Raw genomic sequence first — 13,717 nt, 5'->3', positions numbered from 1 at the left:
TGCTATCAGGGAATTCTCTGCCTGCCTTTCCCCAGTGCTCTGCAAGCTCTCCAGGACAACATAGAATCTGGGGCTCTGTGCTTTCTTTCCTTCTGAACAAGTGTTAATGTTTTCTGCACAAAAGCGATTCTTGCGAAGCAATGTGAACACTTCTGCTTCCCAGGCACAGAGAAGGTGCTAGCAAGGAATTCTCTGCCTGCCTTTCCCTAGTGCTCTGCAAGCTCTCCAGGACAACATAGAATCTGGGGCTCTGTGCTTTCTTTCGTTCTGAACAAGTGTTAGTGTTTTCTGCACAAAAGCGATTCTGCGAAGCAATGTGAACAGGCACAGAGAAGGTGCTATCAGGGAATTCTCTGCCTGCCTTTCCCCAGTGCTCTGCAAGCTCTCCAGGACAACAGCAAATCTGGGGCTCTGTGCTTTCTTTCCTTCTGAACAAGTGTTACTGTTTTCTGCACAAAAGCGATTCTTGCGAAGCAATGTGAACACTTCTGCTTCCCAGGCACAGAGAAGGTGCTAGCAAGGAATTCTCTGCCTGCCTTTCCCCAGTGCTCTGCAAGCTCTCCAGGACAACATAAAATCTGGGGCTCTGTGCTTTCTTTCCTTCTGAACAAGTGTTACTGTTTTCTGCACAAAAGCTATTCTGCGAAGCAATGTGAACACTTCTGCTTCCCAGGCACAGAGAAGGTGCTAGCAAGGAATTCTCTGCCTGCCTTTCCCCAGTGCTCTGCAAGCTCTCCAGGACAACATAGAATCTGGGGCTCTGTGCTTTCTTTCCTTCTGAACAAGTGTTACTGTTTTCTGCACAAAAGCGATTCTGCGAAGCAATGTGAACAGGCACAGAGAAGGTGCTAGCAGGGAATTCTCTGCCTGCCTTTCCCCAGTGCTCTGCAAGCTCTCCAGGACAACATAAAATCTGGGGCTCTGTGCTTTCTTTCGTTCTGAACAAGTGTTAATGTTTTCTGCACAAAAGCGATTCTGCGAAGCAATGTGAACACTTCTGCTTCCCAGGCACAGAGAAGGTGCTAGCAAGGAATTCTCTGCCTGCCTTTCCCCAGTGCTCTGCAAGCTCTCCAGGACAACATAAAATCTGGGGCTCTGTGCTTTCTTTCCTTCTGAACAAGTGTTACTGTTTTCTGCACAAAAGCGATTCTTGCGAAGCAATGTGATCACTCCTGCTTCCCAGGCACAGAGAGGTGCTAGCAGGGAATTCTCTGCCTGCCTTTCCCCAGTGCTCTGCAAGCTCTCCAGGACAACATAGACTCTGGGGCTCTGTGCTTTCTTTCCTTCTGTACAAGTGTTACTGTTTTCTGCACGAAACCGATTCTGCGAAGCAATGTGAACAGGCACAGAGAAGGTGCTATCAGGGAATTCTCTGCCTGCCTTTCCCCAGTGCTCTGCAAGCTCTCCAGGACAACATAGAATCTGGGGCTCTGTGCTTTCTTTCCTTCTGAACAAGTGTTACTGTTTTCTGCACAAAAGCGATTCTGCGAAGCAATGTGAACACTTCTGCTTCCCAGGCACAGAGAAGGTGCTAGCAAGGAATTCTCTGCCTGCCTTTCCCCAGTGCTCTGCAAGCTCTCCAGGACAACATAGAATCTGGGGCTCTGTGCTTTCTTTCCTTCTGAACAAGTGTTACTGTTTTCTGCACAAAAGCGATTCTGCGAAGCAATGTGAACAGGCACAGAGAAGGTGCTAGCAGGGAATTCTCTGCCTGCCTTTCCCCAGTGCTCTGCAAGCTCTCCAGGACAACATAGAATCTGGGGCTCTGTGCTTTCTTTCCTTCTGAACAAGTGTTACTGTTTTCTGCACAAAAGCGATTCTGCGAAGCAATGTGAACACTTCTGCTTCCCAGGCACAGAGAAGGTGCTAGCAGGGAATTCTCTGCCTGCCTTTCCCCAGTGCTCTGCAAGCTCTCCAGGACAACATAAAATCTGGGGCTCTGTGCTTTCTTTCGTTCTGAACAAGTGTTACTGTTTTCTGCACAAAAGCGATTCTTGCGAAGCAATGTGAACACATCTGCTTCCCAGGCACAGAGAGGTGCTAGCAGGGAATTCTCTGCCTGCCTTTCCCCAGTGCTCTGCAAGCTCTCCAGGACAACATAGACTCTGGGGCTCTGTGCTTTCTTTCCTTCTGAACAAGTGTTACTGTTTTCTGCACAAAAGCGATTCTTGCGAAGCAATGTGAACACTTCTGCTTCCCAGGCACAGAGAAGGTGCTAGCAGGGAATTCTCTGCCTGCCTTTCCCCAGTGCTCTGCAAGCTCTCCAGGACAACAGCAAATCTGGGGCTCTGTGCTTTCTTTCCTTCTGAACAAGTGTTACTGTTTTCTGCACAAAAGCGATTCTGCGAAGCAATGTGAACACTTCTGCTTCCCAGGCACAGAGAAGGTGCTAGCAAGGAATTCTCTGCCTGCCTTTCCCCAGTGCTCTGCAAGCTCTCCAGGACAACATAAAATCTGGGGCTCTGTGCTTTCTTTCCTTCTGAACAACTGTTACTGTTTTCTGCACAAAAGCGATTCTGCGAAGCAATGTGAACAGGCACAGAGAAGGTGCTATCAGGGAATTCTCTGCCTGCCTTTCCCCAGTGCTCTGCAAGCTCTCCAGGACAACATAAAATCTGGGGCTCTGTGCTTTCTTTCCTTCTGAACAAGTGTTAATGTTTTCTGCACAAAAGCGATTCTGCGAAGCAATGTGAACACTTCTGCTTCCCAGGCACAGAGAAGGTGCTAGCAAGGAATTCTCTGCCTGCCTTTCCCCAGTGCTCTGCAAGCTCTCCAGGACAACATAAAATCTGGGGCTCTGTGCTTTTTTTCGTTCTGAACAAGTGTTACTGTTTTCTGCACAAAAGCGATTCTGCGAAGCAATGTGAACACTTCTGCTTCCCAGGCACAGAGAAGGTGCTATCAGGGAATTCTCTGCCTGCCTTTCCCTAGTGCTCTGCAAGCTCTCCAGGACAACATAGAATCTGGGGCTCTGTGCTTTCTTTCGTTCTGAACAAGTGTTAGTGTTTTCTGCACAAAAGCGATTCTGCGAAGCAATGTGAACAGGCACAGAGAAGGTGCTAGCAGGGAATTCTCTGCCTGCCTTTCCCCAGTGCTCTGCAAGCTCTCCAGGACAACATAAAATCTGGGGCTCTGTGCTTTCTTTCCTTCTGAACAAGTGTTAATGTTTTCTGCACAAAAGCGATTCTGCGAAGCAATGTGAACACTTCTGCTTCCCAGGCACAGAGAAGGTGCTAGCAAGGAATTCTCTGCCTGCCTTTCCCCAGTGCTCTGCAAGCTCTCCAGGACAACAGCAAATCTGGGGCTCTGTGCTTTCTTTCCTTCTGAACAAGTGTTACTGTTTTCTGCACAAAAGCGATTCTGCGAAGCAATGTGAACAGGCACAGAGAAGGTGCTAGCAGGGAATTCTCTGCCTGCCTTTCCCCAGTGCTCTGCAAGCTCTCCAGGACAACATAAAATCTGGAGCTCTGTGCTTTCTTTCGTTCTGAACAAGTGTTAATGTTTTCTGCACAAAAGCGATTCTGCGAAGCAATGTGAACACTTCTGCTTCCCAGGCACAGAGAAGGTGCTAGCAAGGAATTCTCTGCCTGCCTTTCCCCAGTGCTCTGCAAGCTCTCCAGGACAACATAAAATCTGGGGCTCTGTGCTTTCTTTCCTTCTGAACAAGTGTTACTGTTTTCTGCACAAAAGCGATTCTGCGAAGCAATGTGAACACTTCTGCTTCCCAGGCACAGAGAAGGTGCTAGCAAGGAATTCTCTGCCTGCCTTTCCCCAGTGCTCTGCAAGCTCTCCAGGACAACATAGAATCTGGGGCTCTGTGCTTTCTTTCGTTCTGAACAAGTGTTAGTGTTTTCTGCACAAAAGCGATTCTGCGAAGCAATGTGAACAGGCACAGAGAAGGTGCTATCAGGGAATTCTCTGCCTGCCTTTCCCCAGTGCTCTGCAAGCTCTCCAGGACAACATAGAATCTGGGGCTCTGTGCTTTCTTTCGTTCTGAACAAGTGTTACTGTTTTCTGCACAAAAGCGATTCTTGCGAAGGAATGTGAACACTTCTGCTTCCCAGGCACAGAGAAGGTGCTATCAGGGAATTCTCTGCCTGCCTTTCCCCAGTGCTCTGCAAGCTCTCCAGGACAACAGCAAATCTGGGGCTCTGTGCTTTCTTTCCTTCTGAACAAGTGTTAATGTTTTCTGCACAAAAGCGATTCTGCGAAGCAATGTGAACACTTCTGCTTCCCAGGCACAGAGAAGGTGCTAGCAAGGAATTCTCTGCCTGCCTTTCCCCAGTGCTCTGCAAGCTCTCCAGGACAACAGCAAATCTGGGGCTCTGTGCTTTCTTTCCTTCTGAACAAGTGTTACTGTTTTCTGCACAAAAGCGATTCTGCGAAGCAATGTGAACACTTCTGCTTCCCAGGCACAGAGAAGGTGCTAGCAAGGAATTCTCTGCCTGCCTTTCCCCAGTGCTCTGCAAGCTCTCCAGGACAACATAGAATCTGGGGCTCTGTGCTTTCTTTCGTTCTGAACAAGTGTTAGTGTTTTCTGCACAAAAGCGATTCTGCGAAGCAATGTGAACAGGCACAGAGAAGGTGCTATCAGGGAATTCTCTGCCTGCCTTTCCCCAGTGCTCTGCAAGCTCTCCAGGACAACATAGAATCTGGGGCTCTGTGCTTTCTTTCGTTCTGAACAAGTGTTACTGTTTTCTGCACAAAAGCGATTCTTGCGAAGGAATGTGAACACTTCTGCTTCCCAGGCACAGAGAAGGTGCTATCAGGGAATTCTCTGCCTGCCTTTCCCCAGTGCTCTGCAAGCTCTCCAGGACAACAGCAAATCTGGGGCTCTGTGCTTTCTTTCCTTCTGAACAAGTGTTACTGTTTTCTGCACAAAAGCGATTCTTGCGAAGCAATGTGAACACTTCTGCTTCCCAGGCACAGAGAAGGTGCTATCAGGGAATTCTCTGCCTGCCTTTCCCCAGTGCTCTGCAAGCTCTCCAGGGCAACATAAAATCTGGGGCTCTGTGCTTTCTTTCCTTCTGAACAACTGTTACTGTTTTCTGCACAAAAGCGATTCTGCGAAGCAATGTGAACAGGCACAGAGAAGGTGCTATCAGGGAATTCTCTGCCTGCCTTTCCCCAGTGCTCTGCAAGCTCTCCAGGACAACATAAAATCTGGGGCTCTGTGCTTTCTTTCCTTCTGAACAAGTGTTAATGTTTTCTGCACAAAAGCGATTCTGCGAAGCAATGTGAACACTTCTGCTTCCCAGGCACAGAGAAGGTGCTAGCAAGGAATTCTCTGCCTGCCTTTCCCCAGTGCTCTGCAAGCTCTCCAGGACAACATAAAATCTGGGGCTCTGTGCTTTCTTTCGTTCTGAACAAGTGTTACTGTTTTCTGCACAAAAGCGATTCTGCGAAGCAATGTGAACACTTCTGCTTCCCAGGCACAGAGAAGGTGCTATCAGGGAATTCTCTGCCTGCCTTTCCCCAGTGCTCTGCAAGCTCTCCAGGACAACAGCAAATCTGGGGCTCTGTGCTTTCTTTCCTTCTGAACAAGTGTTACTGTTTTCTGCACAAAAGCGATTCTGCGAAGCAATGTGAACACTTCTGCTTCCCAGGCACAGAGAAGGTGCTAGCAAGGAATTCTCTGCTGCCTTTCCCCAGTGCTCTGCAAGCTCTCCAGGACAACATAAAATCTGGGGCTCTGTGCTTTCTTTCCTTCTGAACAACTGTTACTGTTTTCTGCACAAAAGCGATTCTGCGAAGCAATGTGAACAGGCACAGAGAAGGTGCTATCAGGGAATTCTCTGCCTGCCTTTCCCCAGTGCTCTGCAAGCTCTCCAGGACAACATAGAATCTGGGGCTCTGTGCTTTCTTTCCTTCTGAACAAGTGTTAATGTTTTCTGCACAAAAGCGATTCTTGCGAAGCAATGTGAACACTTCTGCTTCCCAGGCACAGAGAAGGTGCTAGCAAGGAATTCTCTGCCTGCCTTTCCCTAGTGCTCTGCAAGCTCTCCAGGACAACATAGAATCTGGGGCTCTGTGCTTTCTTTCGTTCTGAACAAGTGTTAGTGTTTTCTGCACAAAAGCGATTCTGCGAAGCAATGTGAACAGGCACAGAGAAGGTGCTATCAGGGAATTCTCTGCCTGCCTTTCCCCAGTGCTCTGCAAGCTCTCCAGGACAACAGCAAATCTGGGGCTCTGTGCTTTCTTTCCTTCTGAACAAGTGTTACTGTTTTCTGCACAAAAGCGATTCTTGCGAAGCAATGTGAACACTTCTGCTTCCCAGGCACAGAGAAGGTGCTAGCAAGGAATTCTCTGCCTGCCTTTCCCCAGTGCTCTGCAAGCTCTCCAGGACAACATAAAATCTGGGGCTCTGTGCTTTCTTTCCTTCTGAACAAGTGTTACTGTTTTCTGCACAAAAGCTATTCTGCGAAGCAATGTGAACACTTCTGCTTCCCAGGCACAGAGAAGGTGCTAGCAAGGAATTCTCTGCCTGCCTTTCCCCAGTGCTCTGCAAGCTCTCCAGGACAACATAGACTCTGGGGCTCTGTGCTTTCTTTCCTTCTGAACAAGTGTTACTGTTTTCTGCACAAAAGCGATTCTTGCGAAGCAATGTGAACACTTCTGCTTCCCAGGCACAGAGAAGGTGCTAGCAGGGAATTCTCTGCCTGCCTTTCCCCAGTGCTCTGCAAGCTCTCCAGGACAACAGCAAATCTGGGGCTCTGTGCTTTCTTTCCTTCTGAACAAGTGTTACTGTTTTCTGCACAAAAGCGATTCTGCGAAGCAATGTGAACACTTCTGCTTCCCAGGCACAGAGAAGGTGCTAGCAAGGAATTCTCTGCCTGCCTTTCCCCAGTGCTCTGCAAGCTCTCCAGGACAACATAAAATCTGGGGCTCTGTGCTTTCTTTCCTTCTGAACAACTGTTACTGTTTTCTGCACAAAAGCGATTCTGCGAAGCAATGTGAACAGGCACAGAGAAGGTGCTATCAGGGAATTCTCTGCCTGCCTTTCCCCAGTGCTCTGCAAGCTCTCCAGGACAACATAAAATCTGGGGCTCTGTGCTTTCTTTCCTTCTGAACAAGTGTTAATGTTTTCTGCACAAAAGCGATTCTGCGAAGCAATGTGAACACTTCTGCTTCCCAGGCACAGAGAAGGTGCTAGCAAGGAATTCTCTGCCTGCCTTTCCCCAGTGCTCTGCAAGCTCTCCAGGACAACATAAAATCTGGGGCTCTGTGCTTTTTTTCGTTCTGAACAAGTGTTACTGTTTTCTGCACAAAAGCGATTCTGCGAAGCAATGTGAACACTTCTGCTTCCCAGGCACAGAGAAGGTGCTATCAGGGAATTCTCTGCCTGCCTTTCCCTAGTGCTCTGCAAGCTCTCCAGGACAACATAGAATCTGGGGCTCTGTGCTTTCTTTCGTTCTGAACAAGTGTTAGTGTTTTCTGCACAAAAGCGATTCTGCGAAGCAATGTGAACAGGCACAGAGAAGGTGCTATCAGGGAATTCTCTGCCTGCCTTTCCCCAGTGCTCTGCAAGCTCTCCAGGACAACATAAAATCTGGGGCTCTGTGCTTTCTTTCCTTCTGAACAAGTGTTAATGTTTTCTGCACAAAAGCGATTCTGCGAAGCAATGTGAACACTTCTGCTTCCCAGGCACAGAGAAGGTGCTAGCAAGGAATTCTCTGCCTGCCTTTCCCCAGTGCTCTGCAAGCTCTCCAGGACAACATAAAATCTGGGGCTCTGTGCTTTCTTTCCTTCTGAACAAGTGTTAATGTTTTCTGCACAAAAGCGATTCTGCGAAGCAATGTGAACACTTCTGCTTCCCAGGCACAGAGAAGGTGCTAGCAAGGAATTCTCTGCCTGCCTTTCCCCAGTGCTCTGCAAGCTCTCCAGGACAACAGCAAATCTGGGGCTCTGTGCTTTCTTTCCTTCTGAACAAGTGTTACTGTTTTCTGCACAAAAGCGATTCTGCGAAGCAATGTGAACAGGCACAGAGAAGGTGCTAGCAGGGAATTCTCTGCCTGCCTTTCCCCAGTGCTCTGCAAGCTCTCCAGGACAACATAAAATCTGGAGCTCTGTGCTTTCTTTCGTTCTGAACAAGTGTTAATGTTTTCTGCACAAAAGCGATTCTGCGAAGCAATGTGAACACTTCTGCTTCCCAGGCACAGAGAAGGTGCTAGCAAGGAATTCTCTGCCTGCCTTTCCCCAGTGCTCTGCAAGCTCTCCAGGACAACATAAAATCTGGGGCTCTGTGCTTTCTTTCCTTCTGAACAAGTGTTACTGTTTTCTGCACAAAAGCGATTCTGCGAAGCAATGTGAACACTTCTGCTTCCCAGGCACAGAGAAGGTGCTAGCAAGGAATTCTCTGCCTGCCTTTCCCCAGTGCTCTGCAAGCTCTCCAGGACAACATAGAATCTGGGGCTCTGTGCTTTCTTTCGTTCTGAACAAGTGTTAGTGTTTTCTGCACAAAAGCGATTCTGCGAAGCAATGTGAACAGGCACAGAGAAGGTGCTATCAGGGAATTCTCTGCCTGCCTTTCCCCAGTGCTCTGCAAGCTCTCCAGGACAACATAGAATCTGGGGCTCTGTGCTTTCTTTCGTTCTGAACAAGTGTTACTGTTTTCTGCACAAAAGCGATTCTTGCGAAGGAATGTGAACACTTCTGCTTCCCAGGCACAGAGAAGGTGCTATCAGGGAATTCTCTGCCTGCCTTTCCCCAGTGCTCTGCAAGCTCTCCAGGACAACAGCAAATCTGGGGCTCTGTGCTTTCTTTCCTTCTGAACAAGTGTTAATGTTTTCTGCACAAAAGCGATTCTGCGAAGCAATGTGAACACTTCTGCTTCCCAGGCACAGAGAAGGTGCTAGCAAGGAATTCTCTGCCTGCCTTTCCCCAGTGCTCTGCAAGCTCTCCAGGACAACATAAAATCTGGGGCTCTGTGCTTTCTTTCCTTCTGAACAAGTGTTACTGTTTTCTGCACAAAAGCGATTCTGCGAAGCAATGTGAACACTTCTGCTTCCCAGGCACAGAGAAGGTGCTAGCAAGGAATTCTCTGCCTGCCTTTCCCCAGTGCTCTGCAAGCTCTCCAGGACAACATAGAATCTGGGGCTCTGTGCTTTCTTTCGTTCTGAACAAGTGTTAGTGTTTTCTGCACAAAAGCGATTCTGCGAAGCAATGTGAACAGGCACAGAGAAGGTGCTATCAGGGAATTCTCTGCCTGCCTTTCCCCAGTGCTCTGCAAGCTCTCCAGGACAACATAGAATCTGGGGCTCTGTGCTTTCTTTCGTTCTGAACAAGTGTTACTGTTTTCTGCACAAAAGCGATTCTTGCGAAGGAATGTGAACACTTCTGCTTCCCAGGCACAGAGAAGGTGCTATCAGGGAATTCTCTGCCTGCCTTTCCCCAGTGCTCTGCAAGCTCTCCAGGACAACAGCAAATCTGGGGCTCTGTGCTTTCTTTCCTTCTGAACAAGTGTTACTGTTTTCTGCACAAAAGCGATTCTTGCGAAGCAATGTGAACACTTCTGCTTCCCAGGCACAGAGAAGGTGCTATCAGGGAATTCTCTGCCTGCCTTTCCCCAGTGCTCTGCAAGCTCTCCAGGGCAACATAAAATCTGGGGCTCTGTGCTTTCTTTCCTTCTGAACAACTGTTACTGTTTTCTGCACAAAAGCGATTCTGCGAAGCAATGTGAACAGGCACAGAGAAGGTGCTATCAGGGAATTCTCTGCCTGCCTTTCCCCAGTGCTCTGCAAGCTCTCCAGGACAACATAAAATCTGGGGCTCTGTGCTTTCTTTCCTTCTGAACAAGTGTTAATGTTTTCTGCACAAAAGCGATTCTGCGAAGCAATGTGAACACTTCTGCTTCCCAGGCACAGAGAAGGTGCTAGCAAGGAATTCTCTGCCTGCCTTTCCCCAGTGCTCTGCAAGCTCTCCAGGACAACATAAAATCTGGGGCTCTGTGCTTTCTTTCGTTCTGAACAAGTGTTACTGTTTTCTGCACAAAAGCGATTCTGCGAAGCAATGTGAACACTTCTGCTTCCCAGGCACAGAGAAGGTGCTATCAGGGAATTCTCTGCCTGCCTTTCCCCAGTGCTCTGCAAGCTCTCCAGGACAACAGCAAATCTGGGGCTCTGTGCTTTCTTTCCTTCTGAACAAGTGTTACTGTTTTCTGCACAAAAGCGATTCTGCGAAGCAATGTGAACACTTCTGCTTCCCAGGCACAGAGAAGGTGCTAGCAAGGAATTCTCTGCTGCCTTTCCCCAGTGCTCTGCAAGCTCTCCAGGACAACATAAAATCTGGGGCTCTGTGCTTTCTTTCCTTCTGAACAACTGTTACTGTTTTCTGCACAAAAGCGATTCTGCGAAGCAATGTGAACAGGCACAGAGAAGGTGCTATCAGGGAATTCTCTGCCTGCCTTTCCCCAGTGCTCTGCAAGCTCTCCAGGACAACATAGAATCTGGGGCTCTGTGCTTTCTTTCCTTCTGAACAAGTGTTAATGTTTTCTGCACAAAAGCGATTCTTGCGAAGCAATGTGAACACTTCTGCTTCCCAGGCACAGAGAAGGTGCTAGCAAGGAATTCTCTGCCTGCCTTTCCCTAGTGCTCTGCAAGCTCTCCAGGACAACATAGAATCTGGGGCTCTGTGCTTTCTTTCGTTCTGAACAAGTGTTAGTGTTTTCTGCACAAAAGCGATTCTGCGAAGCAATGTGAACAGGCACAGAGAAGGTGCTATCAGGGAATTCTCTGCCTGCCTTTCCCCAGTGCTCTGCAAGCTCTCCAGGACAACAGCAAATCTGGGGCTCTGTGCTTTCTTTCCTTCTGAACAAGTGTTACTGTTTTCTGCACAAAAGCGATTCTTGCGAAGCAATGTGAACACTTCTGCTTCCCAGGCACAGAGAAGGTGCTAGCAAGGAATTCTCTGCCTGCCTTTCCCCAGTGCTCTGCAAGCTCTCCAGGACAACATAAAATCTGGGGCTCTGTGCTTTCTTTCCTTCTGAACAAGTGTTACTGTTTTCTGCACAAAAGCTATTCTGCGAAGCAATGTGAACACTTCTGCTTCCCAGGCACAGAGAAGGTGCTAGCAAGGAATTCTCTGCCTGCCTTTCCCCAGTGCTCTGCAAGCTCTCCAGGACAACATAGAATCTGGGGCTCTGTGCTTTCTTTCCTTCTGAACAAGTGTTACTGTTTTCTGCACAAAAGCGATTCTGCGAAGCAATGTGAACAGGCACAGAGAAGGTGCTAGCAGGGAATTCTCTGCCTGCCTTTCCCCAGTGCTCTGCAAGCTCTCCAGGACAACATAAAATCTGGGGCTCTGTGCTTTCTTTCGTTCTGAACAAGTGTTAATGTTTTCTGCACAAAAGCGATTCTGCGAAGCAATGTGAACACTTCTGCTTCCCAGGCACAGAGAAGGTGCTAGCAAGGAATTCTCTGCCTGCCTTTCCCCAGTGCTCTGCAAGCTCTCCAGGACAACATAAAATCTGGGGCTCTGTGCTTTCTTTCCTTCTGAACAAGTGTTACTGTTTTCTGCACAAAAGCGATTCTTGCGAAGCAATGTGATCACTCCTGCTTCCCAGGCACAGAGAGGTGCTAGCAGGGAATTCTCTGCCTGCCTTTCCCCAGTGCTCTGCAAGCTCTCCAGGACAACATAGACTCTGGGGCTCTGTGCTTTCTTTCCTTCTGTACAAGTGTTACTGTTTTCTGCACGAAACCGATTCTGCGAAGCAATGTGAACAGGCACAGAGAAGGTGCTATCAGGGAATTCTCTGCCTGCCTTTCCCCAGTGCTCTGCAAGCTCTCCAGGACAACATAGAATCTGGGGCTCTGTGCTTTCTTTCCTTCTGAACAAGTGTTACTGTTTTCTGCACAAAAGCGATTCTGCGAAGCAATGTGAACACTTCTGCTTCCCAGGCACAGAGAAGGTGCTAGCAAGGAATTCTCTGCCTGCCTTTCCCCAGTGCTCTGCAAGCTCTCCAGGACAACATAGAATCTGGGGCTCTGTGCTTTCTTTCCTTCTGAACAAGTGTTACTGTTTTCTGCACAAAAGCGATTCTGCGAAGCAATGTGAACAGGCACAGAGAAGGTGCTAGCAGGGAATTCTCTGCCTGCCTTTCCCCAGTGCTCTGCAAGCTCTCCAGGACAACATAGAATCTGGGGCTCTGTGCTTTCTTTCCTTCTGAACAAGTGTTACTGTTTTCTGCACAAAAGCGATTCTGCGAAGCAATGTGAACACTTCTGCTTCCCAGGCACAGAGAAGGTGCTAGCAGGGAATTCTCTGCCTGCCTTTCCCCAGTGCTCTGCAAGCTCTCCAGGACAACATAAAATCTGGGGCTCTGTGCTTTCTTTCGTTCTGAACAAGTGTTACTGTTTTCTGCACAAAAGCGATTCTTGCGAAGCAATGTGAACACTTCTGCTTCCCAGGCACAGAGAGGTGCTAGCAGGGAATTCTCTGCCTGCCTTTCCCCAGTGCTCTGCAAGCTCTCCAGGACAACATAAAATCTGGGGCTCTGTGCTTTCTTTCCTTCTGAACAACTGTTACTGTTTTCTGCACAAAAGCGATTCTGCGAAGCAATGTGAACAGGCACAGAGAAGGTGCTATCAGGGAATTCTCTGCCTGCCTTTCCCCAGTGCTCTGCAAGCTCTCCAGGACAACATAAAATCTGGGGCTCTGTGCTTTCTTTCCTTCTGAACAAGTGTTAATGTTTTCTGCACAAAAGCGATTCTGCGAAGCAATGTGAACACTTCTGCTTCCCAGGCACAGAGAAGGTGCTAGCAAGGAATTCTCTGCCTGCCTTTCCCCAGTGCTCTGCAAGCTCTCCAGGACAACATAAAATCTGGGGCTCTGTGCTTTCTTTCGTTCTGAACAAGTGTTACTGTTTTCTGCACAAAAGCGATTCTGCGAAGCAATGTGAACACTTCTGCTTCCCAGGCACAGAGAAGGTGCTATCAGGGAATTCTCTGCCTGCCTTTCCCTAGTGCTCTGCAAGCTCTCCAGGACAACATAGAATCTGGGGCTCTGTGCTTTCTTTCGTTCTGAACAAGTGTTAGTGTTTTCTGCACAAAAGCGATTCTGCGAAGCAATGTGAACAGGCACAGAGAAGGTGCTATCAGGGAATTCTCTGCCTGCCTTTCCCCAGTGCTCTGCAAGCTCTCCAGGACAACATAAAATCTGGGGCTCTGTGCTTTCTTTCCTTCTGAACAAGTGTTAATGTTTTCTGCACAAAAGCGATTCTGCGAAGCAATGTGAACACTTCTGCTTCCCAGGCACAGAGAAGGTGCTAGCAAGGAATTCTCTGCCTGCCTTTCCCCAGTGCTCTGCAAGCTCTCCAGGACAACATAAAATCTGGGGCTCTGTGCTTTCTTTCCTTCTGAACAAGTGTTAATGTTTTCTGCACAAAAGCGATTCTGCGAAGCAATGTGAACACTTCTGCTTCCCAGGCACAGAGAAGGTGCTAGCAAGGAATTCTCTGCCTGCCTTTCCCCAGTGCTCTGCAAGCTCTCCAGGACAACAGCAAATCTGGGGCTCTGTGCTTTCTTTCCTTCTGAACAAGTGTTACTGTTTTCTGCACAAAAGCGATTCTGCGAAGCAATGTGAACAGGCACAGAGAAGGTGCTAGCAGGGAATTCTCTGCCTGCCTTTCCCCAGTGCTCTGCAAGCTCTCCAGGACAACATAAAATCTGGAGCTCTGTGCTTTCTTTCGTTCTGAACAAGTGTTAATGTTTTCTGCACAAAA

The sequence above is a fragment of the Strix aluco genome, chromosome 28, assembly GCF_031877795.1.
Source record: "Strix aluco isolate bStrAlu1 chromosome 28, bStrAlu1.hap1, whole genome shotgun sequence".
Classification (NCBI taxonomy): Eukaryota; Metazoa; Chordata; class Aves; order Strigiformes; family Strigidae; genus Strix; species Strix aluco.
This window is presented reverse-complemented; position numbering follows the sequence as displayed.